The sequence below is a fragment of the Pan paniscus genome, chromosome 6 (genome assembly GCF_029289425.2).
Source record: "Pan paniscus chromosome 6, NHGRI_mPanPan1-v2.0_pri, whole genome shotgun sequence".
NCBI lineage: Eukaryota > Metazoa > Chordata > Mammalia > Primates > Hominidae > Pan > Pan paniscus.
In genome coordinates this window covers 150668912-150688198 of record NC_073255.2, presented here as the reverse complement: position 1 = coordinate 150688198, position 19287 = coordinate 150668912, and positions in this window count along the sequence as shown.

The following is a 19287-nucleotide window of genomic DNA, read 5'->3' as shown; positions in this document are numbered from 1 at the left end:
AGACAACATAACTTTTTATGTCTTTTATTTACTTTTTGGTAATATTAACTTACCAAATCTTCTCCTATGCATTTTTAATATGACAAAACAAATTTTAAAAGATTTGAAATAATTGTATTTCTCTGAATTCAGTGAAGAAATAATTCATGATTCAACTGCATCTCCAAACATTACTCATGACCTTGAAATAAAATAAGAACCTATGAAACTATTGATATGTGAATAGATGGGTTATTTCAACCTGTTTTGGTCACATCACTATGCCGAGCAAGAAAAGTGGATCTCAGGGAGGACTAGCAGCCCCTGGTTAATGGAGATCTGGCTGTGAGTCATCATGGCAAGGGTAATCTTTACAAGCATAGCTGCCTGCACTCTGTCTCTCCAAGTACTGGTTAAGGCCTAAATGAGGGCATGTCAGGAGAGTTAGAGGTGCATCACACATCCGCTTCATATGTTGGGTAAGAAACATAACTTAGTCTTTATTTTGCTGGGCTTCTGACTTTTAGAAACAAAATTCTAAAAATTTGCAAGTCAAGTAAGTGTGGGTAGCAAAAACAATTATCTTTAAAAAAAATCACATCAGTATAGGCCATCAATATCACAATAGATTTCTCAAGGTAAGAGAAAATAAGCTCATGAGATGACATTCACCCTCCAACATAAAAGAACATTGGGTTAATGCAGCCTTGGTTTCCTGCTGAGCTCCAGTATTTTGATAGTTAATTATTTCAACTAATATATCTATCTCTATATCATCTATCAATTTATTAAGCAGGCCTATCTTTAATTTGTTATCTCAAACCAGTCTGCTGGTTAAATGGAAACTTAAAAATATCCATGGCAAGCTTTGTATATAAATGAACAAAAAAGCAAGCAAAGCAAAACAATAAACTAGCAGAAGAACTAGTAAAAATACAAGCAGATTCCTCTACTGATTTCTGTTTTTGTGATCTCTGACTTTCCTTTCAAATTTTTACTGAGAATATTGAAATTGGATTATGCAATAGGATCTTATTTAGTTATTTGAATCTGTCTTAGCCAGTTCCTGTAGAACTGAGAAATAGGATTGACTTTGAATCTGCAACAAGATCTGAAATAAATGAGAAGCCAAGCTCTTCAAGCACCTCTATCTCTGTACTCCTATATGAAGAGAACAGTAAAAAAAAATTACTGGTATTTATTTGGTTAAATTCATTTGCTTAATTTTTCTGTTTTTGGAGATAATTTATAATAAAAATCATGGCAACATAATTCACTTTCCATCTTTTAAAAATATATTTTGCCATTAATCCAATATGTTTCCATCACTTTGCCAAAACCTATTTAAAACAGTGAATTAAATTTTCACTAGGTTTGAATGATCATGTTTTATAAGAAATGTCTTTATTTTAGTGTGTTAAAACCTTATTAAACAAACAACTGTTTAAAAAGCATAACATTTTTATTTTGTGTCACTTCTACATTTTTTAAATGCATTCATATTACTTTCATTTTTCAAATATGAAACAAATGTGAAAATTTGATGAAGTCCCTTTTTCCTAACATACTCAATTCTTTGTATTAATGGTAATGAAGAGAGGCATGGGTAAAACAATAGATTATAGAGAAATTACCTTTATTTAGCTGTGATGCCTCCAACATATGATTTGCAGCAGATTTCAATGCCTAATTAAACTGGCCTTGGTTACAACTGATGCATCTTCCTACTCATACCCCTACTGAGTGAAACCATTCAACCTTATTTCTCACTGCTCCCTGTCTCAAGCCCTTAGTCAGTGACATCATCCCCAGAACATGTCATAGGAATCTGTACCTCCATGACTGTTCATATATGCCTCCCTGCCTAAAGGACACTTTCGGTTATCTCTACTTCTCTCTTCCTGTCCAGTTCTGCACACTTTGCTATGGAAATTCAAGACCCTGTCTTTTGGAAGTATCCTGTTTCAGTCAGTAGGATCTCTCCACTTTCATATCTCTGACTAACCTTCTTCTTGCATGCACTAGGGATTTGACTCATTCTAACTGGACTGTCTGCTTGTTCAAGATGGACAAGGTTTCCTATCACACTGCAAGGTCTAGTTTGTAGGAATATTCAGTCAATACTTGTGGATAGAATTGAATTGCAATGAGGTCTTTATTATCTTTAAAATGAAGACAGGATACTCTGAGGTCTGATTTAAAAAGGAATAAATTTAACTGAATCAAAACTAGAGTGCTTTAGTAAACTACCAAACACAAGGTTGAAAAAGGCAGAGACATTGAGAAAAAAAGGACAGAATCGTACAATGGATTTGGGAGGTAGGGAGGAAAGAAACATCCCCTTTTCTCTCCATTTCTCTTAAGAATTAAGTTGATTTATTATATTTATAATTTTTTTCTAGCACATGAATCATTCCCTTTATTTCATGGGAATAAAATACCAATTATATGTTAAAAGATCAATAATGCAAACTTAAATTCACTGGCTAAGGTGAAAATAGAACAAGACATGTTTTCAAATAAAGTAGCTCAGTAGCTTAAAGACCAACAAACATCACAAGACATAAAGTGTAAGAAACTCAATCTTCTTAACTGCTGCCATGCCCTTTGAAAATGGCTGATCTTTCAGTTTTGCACCTGTTCTGCAAGTCAACTTTTAGGATAAACAAACAGAACAACTAGAAAAAATAATCAGTGGATTTTTTTGAAAAAGAAAGCATTTGCTTGATTAATATATAAGAGTACCCACCCACCAGCATACACATGATTTTAACATTCAATCAGTGACAAATGGCAGTGAATACGGTCTACTAATACTTCGTGTAGTGATGCATGTAATGTGTGGAGGTTCATTCTTGACGAGATTCATCATATCAAACTCAGATATGAAATTAAAATGTTAATACAAAGACATGTCTAATTTTGAGGCAGAGTCCAAAGGAAAGAAATGTAGCCTAGAAATGTAGTAGCATGTCACGCAACATCTTAAGACTATCGGCAACTAGTATCTGAAGGCTCAAAGAAAAGCCAGATACGTGTCTATCATACGGTAGAATTCAATAATCCTGTATATGATTGACTTGGTTCTGAGTGGAAACAGACTTAAAATTTCCTTAAAGACAAACTCTATAAAACATAATATCAAGCAGCAGAGAGATGGTGCTTAAAAATCATTATGAGTTTAGAAATTCTCTTTGTAAACACTTAACCCATAACCTACTTTTAGTAATTTTATGTAGGAAGCTTTTATGTTAGAATTTGTAAACATTTTTAGCATAAAGTGTTTATAGAAAAATGCATTTAAATCATTTTAAGCATACACACTAAAAAGATATTTTTCTACATATTAAATTGACTTCCCAATTAATAAATATTTGGAAAATCCAATTGTCCTTTTTTCTTGATGCAAATACTACAATTTCTTTGTTTTTAAGTGAAATGGTGGAGTCCTACCTAAAGAAGGGAATAAAGAAAAGATTATTTCCTATCTTCATAAACATGTGAAAATACATTTCTACTCTTTGAAATTTGGAAAAGAAAATAGAAAGTAAAGATAATGTTTTTCATATTTTCATAATCTTTTGCTTTTATTATTTTTAATTGACATAATTGTACAAATGAGTACAGTGATATTTTGATATATTTTTACAATGTGTAATGACAAAATCAGGGCAATTAACATATTCATCACCTCAAACATTTATCATTTATTTGTGTTGAGAATATTCCAAATCCACTCTTCTATTTGAAAATAAACAATAAATTGTTGTAAATTCTGTTCTACTCACCCTAAGTACTATAGAATGATAGAATGTATTCCTCCTATCTAGATGTGATTTTGTGTCCATTAGCCAAAATCTCTGACAATTTCTATCTATCCCATCCATTCAAACTCCTAGTAACCACTATTCCAGTACCCTCTACTTCTATAAGCTCAACTTTTTAAACTTCCACATATGAGTGAGACTATATGGTATTTGTCTTTCTGTGCCTGGGTTATTTCCCTTAACATCATGTTCTCCAAGCTCATCCATATTGCTATAGATAACAGGATTTCATTTTTTTCATGGCTGAGCAGTATTCCATTGTGTATATATACCACATTTTCTTTATCCATTCATCTATTGATGAAAACTTAAGTTGATTCATATCAAGGGCTATTGTGAATAGTACTGCAATAAACATGCTTCAGTTCATGGTTCAGTTCAGAGGTCTTTTTGACATACTGATTTCCTTTATTTTTCATAAATAGCCAGTAGTGGGATTGCTGGATCATATGGTAGTTCTACTTGCAGTTTTTGATGAAACTCCATATAGCTTTCCAAAATGGCTTTACTAATTTACATTCCTACCACAGTGTATCAGGTTCCTCCTTTCTCCACGTTCTTGCCAACATTTGTTGTATTTTATCTTTTTGTTGATAGCCATGCTGATTGGAATGAGGTGATATTTTATTGTGGTTTTGATTTGCATTTCCCTGATGATTAGTGATGGTGAGCACTTTTTGTTAAATATACCGATTGGCCATTTATATTCTTATTTTGAGAAATGTTTATTCAGCTCATTTGCTAATTTTTTTTTCTCATCTTTTTTTCTTCTTTTTTTTATTATACTTTAAGTTTTAGGGTACATGTGCACATTGTGCAGGTTAGTTACATATGTATACATGTGCCATGCTGGTGTGCTGCACCCACTAACTTGTCATCTAGCATTAGGTATATCTCCCAATGCTATCCCTCCCCCCTCCCCCCACCCCACCACAGTCCCCAGAGTGTGATATTCCCCTTCCTGTGTCCATGTGATCTCATTGTTCAATTCCCACCTATGAGTGAGAATATGCGGTGTTTAATCAAGGTACTTGTTTATTGGCTGAGTTGTTTCAGTTTCTTGTATATTCTGGCTATTAATTCCTTGTTGGATTAATATTTGCAAATATTTTTCTACTGATTGTCTGTTTACTCTGTTCATTGTTTACTTTGCTGTACAGAAGCTTTCTAGTTTGATATAATCCCATTTGTCTACTTTCGCTTTTGTTGCCTGGGCTATTAAGGCCTTCTCCATAAAATCTTTGCCTAGACCAATGTCCTGAAATATTTCCCCTATGTTGTCCTCTAGTTTCAAAATTTGCGGTCTTACACCATTTATGTCTTTAATTCATTTTGAGTTGATTTTTTTAATATGATGAGAGAGGTCTAGTTTTATTCTTCTGCATATGGAAATTCAGTTTTCCCACCACTATTTATTAAAGAGACTGTCTTTCCCAAAGAATGTTTTTGTTGCCTTTGTCAAAAATCAGTGGCTGTTTCTAGTTTCTCTGTTTTGTTCCATTGGTCTATATGTCAGTTTTTATGCCACTACCAGGCTGTATTGGTTTAACTTTGTAGTATACTTTAAAGTCAGGTAGTGTGATGCCTCTAGTTTTGTTCTATTCCCTGAGAATTGCTTGGGCTATTTGGGGGTCTTTTGTGGTTTCGTAGGAATTTTAGGGTTGCCTTTTTCTATTTTTGTAAAGAATTTCATTAGAATTGTGATAGAGATTGAACTGAATCTATAGATTGCTTTTGGCAGTATGGTTATTTTCACAATATTAATTATTTGAATCCATGAACACAGGATGTCTTTCCATTTGTGTTTTTTTTCAATTTTTTTCTTCAGTGTTTTATAGTTTTTCTTATAGGGATCTTTCGCCTCTTTGGTTAAATCAATTCATAGGTATATTTCGTGGATATTATGAATATAATTGTTTTCTTAATTTCTTTTTTTGCTAGTTGTTGGTGTAGAGAAATGCTATTCATTTTTGTATGTAGATTTTATTGCCTGTATTTTTACTGAATATGTTTATCAGTTTTAAGGGTTTTTTGGTAGAGTTTTTAGGGTTTAAAAATATATATATATAAGATCATATCATCTTCAAACAGGAACAAATTGACTTCCCCCTTTCCAGTTTGGATGCCGTTTATTATTTTCTCTTGCCTGATTGTTCTAGCCAAGACTTTTAGTACTATGTTGAATAAGAGTGGTGAAAGTAGACATTACTGTCTTATTCCAGTTCTTAGAGGAAAAGCTTTTAACTTTTTCCTGTTAGGTATGTTAGCTGCGGGTTTGTCATATATGGCCTTTATTGTGTTGAGGTAGGTTCCTTCTATACCTAGTTTGTTGAGAGTCTTATTTATGCAGGGACATTAAATTTTATCAGATGCTTTTTCTGCATATATTGGGATGATTATATTATTTTGTTGTTTATTATATTAATATAGTGTATCATATTTATTGATTTTTGTATGTTGAACCATCCTTACAACCTTGGGATAAATCCTACCTGATCATGGTGAATGATTTTTTTAATGTGTTACTGGATTCAGTTTGCTAGAATTTTGTTGAGGATTTTTAAAAATCTATATTCATCAGGCATATTGGCCTGTAGGTTTCTATTTTTGTGTGTGTATCCTTAGCTGGTTTTGGTACAGGGTAATGCTAGCCTCATAGAATCAAAAAAATAATGAATTTGGAAGAATTACTTCCTTAAATTTGCCTGCCTGCCTGCCTGCCTGCCTTCCTTCCTTCCTTCCTCTCTCTCTCTTTCTCTCCCTCTCTCCCTTTCTTCTCCCCTTCTCCCTTTCTCTCTCTCTCCTCTCTTCTTTTCTATCTTCTTTTCTTTTCTTTTCTTTCTTCTTTTCTTTTCTTTCTGTGTCTGTCTCACTCCATTGCCGAGGCTGGAGTGCAATGACATGTTCATAGCTCACTGCCATCTCAAACTCCTGGGCTCAAGCTATTCTTCTGCCTCAGCCTCCTGGGTAGCTAGGACTACAGGTACATGCCAGGAATGCCTGACTAATTTATTTTTTATTTATTTTATTTTTTTATTATACTTCAAGTTTTAGGGTACATGTGCACAATGTGCAGGTTTGTTACATATGTATACATGTGCCATGTTGGTGTGCTGCACCCATTAACTCGTCATTTAACATTAGGTATATCTCCTAATGCTATCCTTCCCCCCTCCCCCCACCCCACAACAGGCCCTGGTGTGTGATGTTCCCCTTTCTGGGTCCATGTGTTCTCATTGTTCAATTCCCACCTATGAGTGAGAACATGTGGTGTTTGGTTTTTTGTCCTTGTGATAGTTTGCTGAGAATAATGGTTTCCAGCTTCATCCATGTCCCTACAAAGGACATGAACTCATCATTTTTTATGGCTGCATAGTATTCCATGGTGTATATGTGCCAAATTTTCTTGATCCAATCTATCATTGTTGGACATTTGGGTTGGTTCCAAGCCTTTGCTATTGTGAATAGTGCCACAATAAACATACGTGTGCATGTATCTTTATAGCAGCATGATTTGTAATCCTTTGGGTATATACCCAGTAATGGGATGGCTGGGTCAAATGGTATTTCTAGTTCTAGATCCCTTAGGAATCACCACACTGACTTCCACAATGGTTGAACTAGTTTACAGTCCCGCCAACAGTGTAAAAGTGTTCCTATTTCTCCACATCCTCTCCAGCACCTGTTGTTTCCTGACTTTTTAATGATCATCATTCTAACTGGTGTGAGATGGTATCTCATTGGGGTTTTGATTTGCATTTCTCTGATGGCCAGTGATGATGAGCATTTTTTCATGTGTCTTTTGGCTGCATAAATGTCTTCTTTTGAGAAGTGTCTGTTCATATCCTTCGCCCACTTTTTGATGGGGTTGTTTGTTTTTTTCTTGTAAATTTGTTTGAGTTCATTGTAGATTCTGATTACTAGTCCTTTGTCAGATGAGTAGATTGCAAAAATTTTCTCCCATTCTGTAGGTTGCCTGTTCACTCTAATGGTAGTTTCTTTTGCTGTGCAGAAACTCTTTAGTTTAGTTAGATCCCGTTTGTCAATTTTGACTTTTGTTGCCATTGCTTTTGGTGTTTTAGACATGAAGTCCTTGCCCATGCCTATGTCCTCAATGGTATTGCCTAGCTGATAGGCAACTTCAGCAAAGTGTCAGGATACAAAGTCAATGTGCAAAAATCACAAGCATTCTTATACACCAATAACAGACAGAGAGCCAAATCATGAGTGACTTCCATTCACAATTGCTTCAAAGAGAATAAAATACCTAGGAATCCAACTTACAAGGGACGTGAAGGACCTCTTTACAGAGAACTATTTTTATTTTTATTAGAGACAAGGTCTTGCTCAATTACCCAGGTTGGTTTCAAACTATGAGGCTCAAGTAATCCTCCTGACTCGGCCTGTTAAAGGGCTAGGATTATAGGCATGAGCCTCTGTACCTGGCCCAATTTTCTATAAAATTTTGAGAACTGGCAAACCACTAACTAGACTAACAAAGAAAAAAAAGAAAAAAAAATAACCAAATAAATAAAATAAAAATTAAAAGGGTAGATTACCACTGATACCACAGAACTAAAAAGGATCATTAGAGACTATTATGAACAACTGTAAACCAACAAATTGGAAAACCTAGGAAAAATAAATAAATTCCTGGACACATACAATCTACTAAGACTGAGCCAAAAATAAATAGAAAACTTGAACAGACTAATTATGAGTAATAAGATTAAATCTGTAATGAAAAATCTCCTCTCAAAGAAAAGCCCAGGACCTGATAGCTTCTCTGCTGAATCCTATTAAACATTCAGCGAAAAATGAATACCAATTCCTCTGAAACTCTTCCAGAAAATTGAAGAAGCGGGTATAGCCTTTAGCATGTTGGGTAAGCCTGTAGATTATAATTCAAGTCAGATTGGCTCTTCACATGTGAATTCTTTGGCCTATTTAGTCCTATTCGCATCCTTAAATTACTATTTAATTTAAATACAACAGTTGATTTTTTATTATATGAATAAATAGTATCAAGTTGTACTCAATCTTTGAATATAACTTCTACATATATATCCTACTGATCTGTGCATGTGAGGTTTCCATCTTTAATAATATCAACAATAAAAATAATAAATTTATGGCCAATTATTGAGTGTTTATAGTAAATTGGGTAGTATTTAAAACTCCTTATGGAAAATAACACATTTTATTTTTCACAACTGCTTGAGAAAATTTTCTCATTTTATAGGTAGAAACAGATGCATAGATCAATTTTTCCAAGGTTACATAGCTAGTCAGCAGTAAAGTCTAGATTCAGATCCTTAGCAGTTTTTCTCCAGAGTTGATCCTCTTAACTATTTCACTATGTTGTACCTTCAATCCAGATACACTGAGCTATTCTTATAAATTACACAGTTCTATGTCAGTGTGCTCTGTGGTACTATATTTACATACAAGTACGCTACACATAACACACTGTATCTTTTGCACAGCTGATTCTTTATGAATGCTCCTGAAAATGGAAGGTTCCTAAAACATTCTATTCTTTTCAATTCTTTTTTATTCAAATGGGTTCAATTCAAAAAATACTCATTGAGCTCCTTCTAGGCTGCAAGCAATATATTTGTCCTACATCTTACCTGGCTTGAGCACAGCAATGGAGGTAGAGACATAAACCAATAATGGCAATATCTGTCACCAGTTCAGTAATAGAGATAAAATTTAAGAGCAGAAGTGGCACAAAGTGAGGATTGTTTGGTTTTGTAAGCAATTTGCTTTACACATTTCAGAGATGTGCCATCTTTTTAACACTGTAATTTTAGGGATCAAGGAAATCACACACACAAAATACCCTCCAAATGCATTATTATATCTAACTTTTACTTGCATAATAACTGGGATGAGGATACATGTTGATGTAATTGTAGTAGTGCTTACTTATGCCTAATGTTCTAGTGTAATTAATAATAGCACCCCTTTTAACTTTCATAAGTAACATGGTTTGGATGATGAATTGTAAGGTCAGCCTAAGAAATCTATGAAAATAACCTAGCCAATAGGTGTGAAGTACTCTGTGTCACATGAATAAAAGGGGCAGCTTTCAATGCAACAGCCTTCTATTACCTAAAGACAGAATTCTTGTCCTTGGGATCATAGATTGTAATTCATGTATAGCAGCTCCTGATCAGCTTAGGTAAAGTAGAACAATATTTTTACATAGTAATGCTGAGGACAATGTCAAAAAAAAAAAAAAGGAAAAAAAATGGTAGAAACATGTTAAAAAGGATGTGCTGGCCAAAACCCAAGAAAGAAATCATTTACATTACTGACATAAGGTAATTATACCACTGTGAAACCAGATACTGTAGGCCTACTCAGATGGTTCAGGACATGATAATTCCATCATTTGAGATAGCCAGCATGGCACAAGATGGAAGAAACTTTTGCAAAAGTTGTGGAGCCCACTATGTGATACTCAAAATTATAATGGTTTATGGTGCTAGAAGGTGTATTATGAATATGCATTCTGCTTCTCATCAGTAAAAGGAACAAAAATTTGGGGGGAAGTAACTATATCCTATTACCAAGATTTAACAATCATAGGGTAAAACAACACTATTAAAACAGCAAAAATAAATGAAAATGTGAACAAATGACCCAAGATATCCAATACGAGACAAAGACTTTTTTTGTTTGTTTTTGGAGACGGAGTCTCGCTCCATCGCCCAGGCTGGAATGCAGTGGCGCGATCTCGGCTTACTGCAAGCTCCGCCTCCCAGGTTCACACCATTCTCCTGCCTCAGCCTCCCCAGTAGCTGGGACTACAGGCGCCCGCCACCACGCCCGGCTAATTTTTTTAAATTATTTTTAGTAGAGACGGGGTTTCACCATGTTAGCCAAAATGGTCTCGATCTCCTGACCTCGTGATCCGCCCACCTCGGCCTCCCAAAGTGCTGGGATTACAGGCGTGAGCCACCGCGCCCGGCCGACAAAGATATTTTAAGGCAGAACCAATGTCACTATATTTAGTTTTGGCCTTTGCAGTAACTTTAACTTTTGGCCTTACTTCATGCAGGTGATGCTATGCTGAGACTGAATAGCAGTGGATCTCTTTTCCTTCACTCTGCTTAAGGAATGTGTGTATTGGAAACATATCCAAAGGAGTACTATCATTATGTGAGACCACAGAATAAGTTCATACGGATATGCTAGCAAAAGACTGGCATAGTTGCTTTAAAAGCTTTTAGCTATGCTTCTACTAGCAGCATAACCTTACCCACATAAGACACAGAGGAATGGTTTTTGAAAACTGCTCTTTTTATATTGTCTCTTTGCTCAATTAAAAAAAATTAATGGGTCAATTTGCTGCATCTATAAAGCTGTTCTATCACTGGGGGTCAGAAAAGAAAAATACCTTAGAGCAGCCTGAGCTCTGTGAGTTATGCAAGCCCAGAGAGACATGAGGATGGGATTTCAGTCATGCCCTGCCCCCTCATGCCTGGGGGCAATTGTTTAAAGCAGGGGTCCCCAAGCCCTGGGCCATGGACCAGTACTGTAGTCTGGTCTGTAGTCTGTTAGGAACTGGGCTGCACAGCAGGTGGTAAGAGGTGGGTGAGCAAGTGAAGCTTCATCTGGATTTACAGCTTCTCCCCATCACTCCCATAATGACCTAAGATCCATCTCCTGTCAGATCAGTGGTGGCATTAGATTCTCATAGGAGCCCAAACCCTACTGTGAACTGCATATGTGAGGGATCTAGGTTGACTGCTTCTTATGAGAATGTAACCACTGCCTGATGATCTGAGGTGGAACAGTTTCATCCCCAAATCAACTACCTCCGTAGCCCCCCCACCACCCAAGTCTGTGGTAAAATTGTCTTCCATGAAACCAGTCCTTGGTGCCAAAAAGTTATGGACCACTGGTATAAAGGAATTTTGTTCTTGACTAGCTGCCTCATCCATTATCTTCATGTTCCTGGAATTTTCGATACAAAGAACAGTGTATAACTTATGCTATTTTAATGTAAATTATTTATAAAGAACTTAGGAACTGTCTGTTCCTTTCTTTTGAAAAACCTACTCATGTTGCTAATTAGAGTGTATATTCAGGGCATGTTAAATCAATCTACACTCCTAGGTTGCAACATGCAAGCTTGGCCCAAATAAACTACTTATAATAATTTTGCCTCTGCTTCTTCTTTTCAGGAAGACAAAGGCATAGAGCCTATGGTATTTTATAAAGTAGGACATCATTTTAATTTCTAAGGTCAAGTATAATTTGATAACAATCAAACTTGTTCATTGGTTGAAAATAAAACCCTTCAAGGTAGCTTTAAGAAAAAATTAAATGTATCATAAATAAGGCAACTTCTGGGTGAGAGGTGAAAATAGGGATCACTAGGAACAGCAACAAGGAAATAAAAAGTCACCAGAAATGTAGTCTCTTTTGGACTTTCATGTTCTCTCATCTTTTTTTTCTGTTTTCTTTGTCCCTTTCATTTTTCTATTTTTGTCAGTGGATTTTCTGCCTCCGCTTACTCTTCAAGATATATGGTCCTTAAAACAGAATTTCCCAACAGTGGCTTTGCATCCTAGTTATATACATCCAAAACCTTACTTGTTAGAATTTTCTGGGTCTGAGTTCTAAACTTCTAGGACAGAGAAACTCCAAGTTTAGATATTGGATCTTGATATCAGATAGGGGACGTTGCTCTAACTTGCTCTTTAAAATTCTCTAACTTATGGCTATTTACTCTTCCATATGAATTATAGGAACAGCTTATCACGTTTTGTGAAAAATGTGATTGAAAACTCAAGTTGAAATTTTACTGAATAGAAACATAAATTTGAGGAGAAATAATATTTTTAAACATTGTCTTTTCATTCATGAGAATAGTATATTTCTTAATTTATTCATGTCTTTTATTCAATCATGATTTACAACTTTATCAATGAATACAGTAAACATTTTCTATTAGATTTGTTCTAAGGTACCTTATGGATTTTGTTGCTATTATAAATAAATATTTTTTCCTATTATATCTTCATTTGAGAAATTTTTGACAGAGGGTTATTGATTTATGTGTCAGTTAACTATTTTGTTGAACTCTTTTATTAGATCTAGTAGCTATTAGTTCTTTATTTTGATAATTATGCCAATAGGGTAAGATTGCTATTGACTTTTATATGTTCTTTTATGCAACCTGCCAAAATCTTGCAATTGAACTAGTTTGGTTTCTAATCCATTTATTTCTGTTTTATTTTCCTTGCCTTCTTGAGATGAATGTATAGCTCACTTATTTTTAATCTTTTCTCTTTAAAATAAAATCCACATAATGCTACAAAATATACCTGATATTTTAGTTGCATTGGATTGGTCTTGAGAGAATTATATCTCAAAAGCATACACACACACGTAAAATGTATCTTTACATTTTTAACTTCTATTTCCTTATTCCTTTTTTAAATTTTTTAAATAATACTTTAAGTTCTGGTATACATGTGGAGAACATGCCACTTTGTCACGTAGGTATACACGTGCCATGGTGGTTTGCTGCACCCATCAACCCATCATCTACATTAGGTATTTCTCCTAATGGTATCCCTCCCCTAGCCCCCACACTCCCTGACAGGCCCTGGTGTGTGATTTTTCCCCTCCCTGTGTCCATGTGTTCTCATTGTTCAACTCCCACTTATGAGTGAGAACATGTGGTGTTTGGTTTTCTGTCCTTGTGATAGTTTGCTGAGAATGATGGTTCCCAGCTTCACCCATGTCCCAGCAAAGGACATGAACTTATCCTTTTTTATGGCTGCATAGTATTCCATGGTGTATATTTCCCACGTTTTCTTTATCCAGTCTATCACTGATGGGCATTTGGGTTGGTTCCAAGTCTTTGATATTGTGAATAGTGCCACAATATACCTATGTATGTGTGTGTCTTTATAGTAGAATGATTTATAATCCTTTGGGTATATACCCAGTAATCAGATTGCTGGGTCAAATGGTATTCTGGTTCTAGATCCTTGAGGAATCACCACACTGTCTTCCACAGTGGTTGAACTTATTTACACTCCCACCAACAGTGTAAAAGCGTTCCTATTTCTCCACATCCTCTCCAGCATCTGTTGTTTCCTGACTTTTTAATGATCACCACTATAACTGGCGTGAGATGGTATCTCATTGTAGTTTTGATTTGCATTTCTCTAATGACCAGTGATAATGAGCTTTTTTTCATATATTTGTGGCCGCATAAATGTCTTCTTTTGAGAAGTGTCTGTTCATATCCTTGGCCCACTTTTTGATGGGGTTGTTTTCTTTCTGTAAATTTCTTTAAGTTCTTTGTAGATTCTGGATATTAGCCCTTTGTCAGATGGATAGATTGCAAACATTTTCTCCCATTCTGTAGGTTGTCTGTTCACTCTGATGATAGTTTCTTTTGCTATGCAGATGCAGAAGCTCTTTAGTTTAATTAGATCCCATTTGTCAATTTTGGCTTTTGTTGCCATTGCTTTTGGTGTTTTAGTCTCGAAGTCTTTGCCCATGCCTATGTCCTGAATGGTATTGCCTAGGTTTTCTTCTAGTGTTTTTATGGTTTTAGGTCTTACATTTAAGTATTTAATCCATTTTGAGTTAAATTTTCTATAAGGTGTAAGGAAGGGATCCAGTTTCAGTTTTCTGCATATGTTTAGCCAGTTTTCCCAGCACCATTCATTAAATAGGGAATCCTTTCCCCATTTCTTGTTTTTGTCAGGTTTTTCAAAGATCAGATAGTTATAGATATGTGGTGTTACTTCTGAGGCCTCTGTTTTGTTCCATTGGTCTATATATCTGTTTTGGTATCAGTACCTTGCTGTTTTGGTTACTTTAGCCTTGTAGTATAGTTTGAAGTCAGGTAGCGTAATGCCTCCAGCTTTGTTCTTTTTGCTTAAGATTGTCTTGGCTATGCGAGCTCTTTTCTGGTTCCGTGTGAAATTTGAAGTAGTTTTTTCTAATTCTGTGAAGAAAGTCAATGGTAGCTTAATGGGGATAGCACTGAATCTATAAATTACTTTGAGCAGTATGGCCATTTTCACAATACTGATTCTTCCTATCCATTAGCATGGAATATTTTTGCATTTGTTTTTGTCCTCTCTTATTTCGTTGAGCAGTGGTGTGTAGTTCTCCTTGAAGAGGTCCTTCACATCCCTTGTAAGTTGTATGCCTAAGTATTTTATCCTCTTTGTAGCAATTGTGAATGGGAGTTCACTCATGATTTGGCTCTCTGTCTGTTATTTGGTGTGTAGGAATGCTTGTGATTTTTGCACACTGATTTTGTATCCTGAGACTTTGCTGAAGTTGCTTATCAGCTTAAGGAGATTTTGGGCTGAGACAATGGGGTTTTCTAAATGTACAATCATGTCATCTGCAAACAGAGGCAATTTGATTTCCTCTCTTCCTATTTGAATACCCTTTATTTCTTTCTCCTGCCTGATTGCCCTGGCCAGAACTTCCAATACTATGTTGAATAGGAGTGGTGAGAGAGGGCATCCTTGTCTTGTGCCACTTTTCAAAGGTAATGCTTCCAGCTTTTGCCCATTCAGTATGATATTGGCTGTGGGTTTGTCATAAATAGCTTTTATTATTTTGAGATACTTCCCATGAATGCCTAGTTTATTGAGAGTTTTTAGTATGGATGGATGGGGTATTGAATTTTATTGAATGCCTTTTCTGCATCTATTGAGATAATCATGTGTTTTTTTGTCATTGGTTCTGTTTATGTGATGGATTACATTTATTGATTTGTGTATGTTGAACTAGCCTTGCATCCCAGAGATGGATCCGACTTAATTGTGGTGGATAAGCTTTTCGATGTGCTGCTGGATTTGATTTGCCAGTATTTTATTGAGGATTATTGCATCGATGTTCCTTCAGGGATATTGGCCTGCAATTTTCTTTTTTTGTGTGTCCCTGCCAGGTTTTGGTATCAAGATGATGCTGGCCTCATAAAATGAGTTAGGAAGGAGTCCCTCTTTTTCTATTGTTTGGAATAGTTTCAGAAGCAATGGTACGAGCTCCTCTTTGTACCTCTGGTAGGATTCAGCCGTGAATCTGTCTAGTCCTGGGCTTTTTTTGGTTGGTAGGCTATTAATTACTGCCTCAATTTCAGAAAATGTCATTGGTCTATTCAGGGATTTGACTTCTTCCTGATTTAGTCTTCAGAGGGTGTATGTGTCCAGGAACTTAACCATTTCTTCTAGAATTTCTAGTTTATTTGCATAGAGGTGTTATAGTATTCTCTGATTGTAGTTTGTATTTCTGTGGTATCAGTAGTGATATCCCCTTTATTATTTTATATTGTGTCTATTTGATTCTTCTCTCTTTTCCTCTTTATTAGTCTGGCTAGCGCTCTATCTATTTTGTTGATCTTTTCAAAAAACCACCTCCTGGATTCACTGATTTTTTGAAGGGTTTTTCATGTCTTTATCTCCTTCAGTTCTGCTCTGATCTTAGTTATTTCTTCTCTTCTGCTAGCTTTTGAATTTGTTTGCTCTTGCTTCTATAGTGTTTTAAATTGTGATGTTAGGGTGTTGATTTTAGATCTTTCCTGCTTTCTCTTGTGGGCATTTAGTGCTATAAATTTCCCTCTAAACACTGCTTTAGCTGCGTCCCAGATATTTTGGTATGTTGTATCTTTGTTCTCATCGGTTTCAAAGAACTTATGTGTTTCTGCCTTTATTTCGTTATTTACCCAGTGGTCATTCAGAAGCAGGTTGTTCAGTTTCCATGTAGTTATGCGGTTATGAGTGAGTTTCTTAATCCTGAGTCCTAATTTGATTGCACTGCGGTCTGAGAGATGGTTTGTTATGATTTCTGCTCTTTTGCATTTGCTGACGAGTGTTTTACTTCCAATTATGTCATCAATTTCAGAATAAGTGCGTTGTGGTGCTGAGAAGAATGTACATCCTGTTGATTTGTGGTGGAGAGTTCTGTAGATGTCTATTAGGTCTGCTCGGTCCAGACTTGAGTTCAAGTCCTGAACATCCTTGTTAATTTTCTGTCTCATTGATCTAATATTGACAGTGGGGTGTTACAGTCTCCCACTATTATTGTGTGGGAGTCTAAGTCTCTTTGCAGGTCTCTAAGAACTTGCTTTATGAACCTGGGTGCTCCTGTCCTAGGTGCATATATATTTAGGATAGTTAGATCTTCTTGTTGCATTGATCCCTTTACCACTCTGTAATGCCCTTCTTTGTCTTTTTTTGATGTTTGTTGGTGTAAAGTCTGTTTTATCAGAGACGAGGATTGCAACCCCTGCTTTTTTATGCTTTCCATTTGCTTGGTAAATATTCCTCCCTCCCTTTATTTTGAGCCTAAGTGTATCTTTGGATGTGAGATGGGTCTCCTGAATACAGCACACTGATGGGTCTTTATCCTTTATCCAATTTGCCAGTCTGTGTCTTTTAATTGGGGTATGTAGCCTATTTACATTTAAGGTTACTATTGTTATTTGTGAATTTTTTCCTGTCATTATGATGCTAGCTGGTTATTTTTCCAGTTAGTTAATGCAGTTTCTTCATTGTGTCGATGGTCTTTACAATTTGGTATTTTACTGCAGTGGCTGCTACCTGTTTCTCCTTTCCATGTTTAGTACTTTCTTCAGGAGCTCTTGTAAGGCAGGCCTCGTGGTGACAAAATCTCTCAGCATTTGCTTGTCTGTAAAGGATTTTGTTTCTCCTTTGCTTATGAAGCTTACTTTGGCTGGATATGAAATTCCGGGTTGAAAATTCTTTTCTTTAAGAATGTTGAATATTGGCCCCCACTATCTTCTGGCTTGTAGGGTTTCTGCAGAGAGATCTGCTGTTAGTCTGATGGGATTCCCTTTGTTGGTACCCTGACCTTTCTCTCTGGCTGCCCTTAACATTTTTTCTTTCATTTCAACCTTGTTGAATCTGATGATTATGTGTCTTGGGGTTCCTATTCTTGAGGAGTATCTTTATAGTGTTCTCTGCATTTCCTGAATTTGAATGTTGGCCTGTTTTTCTAGGTTAGGGAAGTTCTCATGGATAATAACCTGAAGTGTGTTTTCCAACTTGGTTCCATTTTCCCCATCACTTTCAGGTACACCAATCAAATGTAGGTTTGGTCTTTTCACATAGTCCCATATTTCTTGGAGGCTTTGTTTGTTCCTTTTCATTCTTTTTTCTCTGATCTTGTCTTCGTGATTTATTTTATTAACTTGATCTTCAATCTCTGATATCCTTTCTTCCCCTTGATCAATTTGGCTATTGATACTTGTGTATGCCTGACGAAGTTCTCATGCTGTGATTTTCAGCTCCATCAGGTCATTTATGTTCTTCTCTAAACTTTATTCTAGTTAGCAGTTCCTATAACCTTTTATCGAGGTTCTTAGCTTCCTTGCATTCGGTTAGAACATGCTTCTTTAGCTCAGAGGAGTTTGCTTATACCCACCTTCTGAAGCCGACTTCTGTCAATTCGTCAAACTCATTCTCCATCCAGTTTTGTTCCCTTGCTGGTGAGGAGTTGTGATCCTTTGGAAGAGAAGAGGAATTCTGGTTTTTGGAATTTTCAGCCTTTTTGTGCAGGTTTTTCCTTATTTACATGGATTTATCTACCTTTGGTCTTTGATGTTGATGACCTTTGGATGGGGTTTTGGTGTGGACATCCTTTTTGTTGATGTTGATACTATTCCTTTCCGTTTGTTAGTTTTCCTTCTAACAGGCCTCTCTGCTGCAGTTCTTCTGGAGTTTGCTGGAGGTCCACTCGAGACCCTGTTTGCCTGGGTATCACCAGTGGAGACTGCAGAACAGCAAAGATTGCTGCCTGTTCCTTCCTCTGGAAGCTTCATCCTAGAGGGGTACCCGCCAGATGCAGTGGGAGCTCTCCTGTATGAGGTGTCTATCAACTCCTGCTGGGAGGTGTCACTCAGTCAGGAGGCACGGCAGTCAAGGACCCACTTGAGGAGGCAGTCTGTCCCTTAGCAGAGCTTGAGCGCTGTGCTGGGAGATCTGCTGCTCTCTTCAGAGCTGGCAGGAAGGAACACTTAACTCTGCTGAAGCTGCGCCCACAGCCACCCCTTCCCCCAGGTGCTCTGTCCCAGGGAGATGGGAGTTTTATCTATAAGCCTCTGACTGGGGCTGCTGCCTTTCTTTCAGAAATGCCATCCCCAGTGAAGAGGACTCTAGAGAGGTAGTCTGACTACAGTGGCTTTGAGAGCTGAGGTGGGCTCTGCCCAGTTTGAATGTCCTGGCGGCTTTGTTTACACTGTAAGGGGAAAACTGCCTACTCAAGCCTCAGTAATGGTGGATGCCCCTCTCCTCACCAAGTTTGAGCATCCCAGGTTGACTTCAGACTGTTGTGCTGGCAGTGAGAATGTCAAGCCAGTGGATCCTAGCTTGCTGGACTCCGTGGGGGTGGGATCCGCTGAGCTACACAACTTGGCTCCCTGGCTTCAGCCCCCTTTACAGGGGAGTGAACGGTTCTGTCCTGC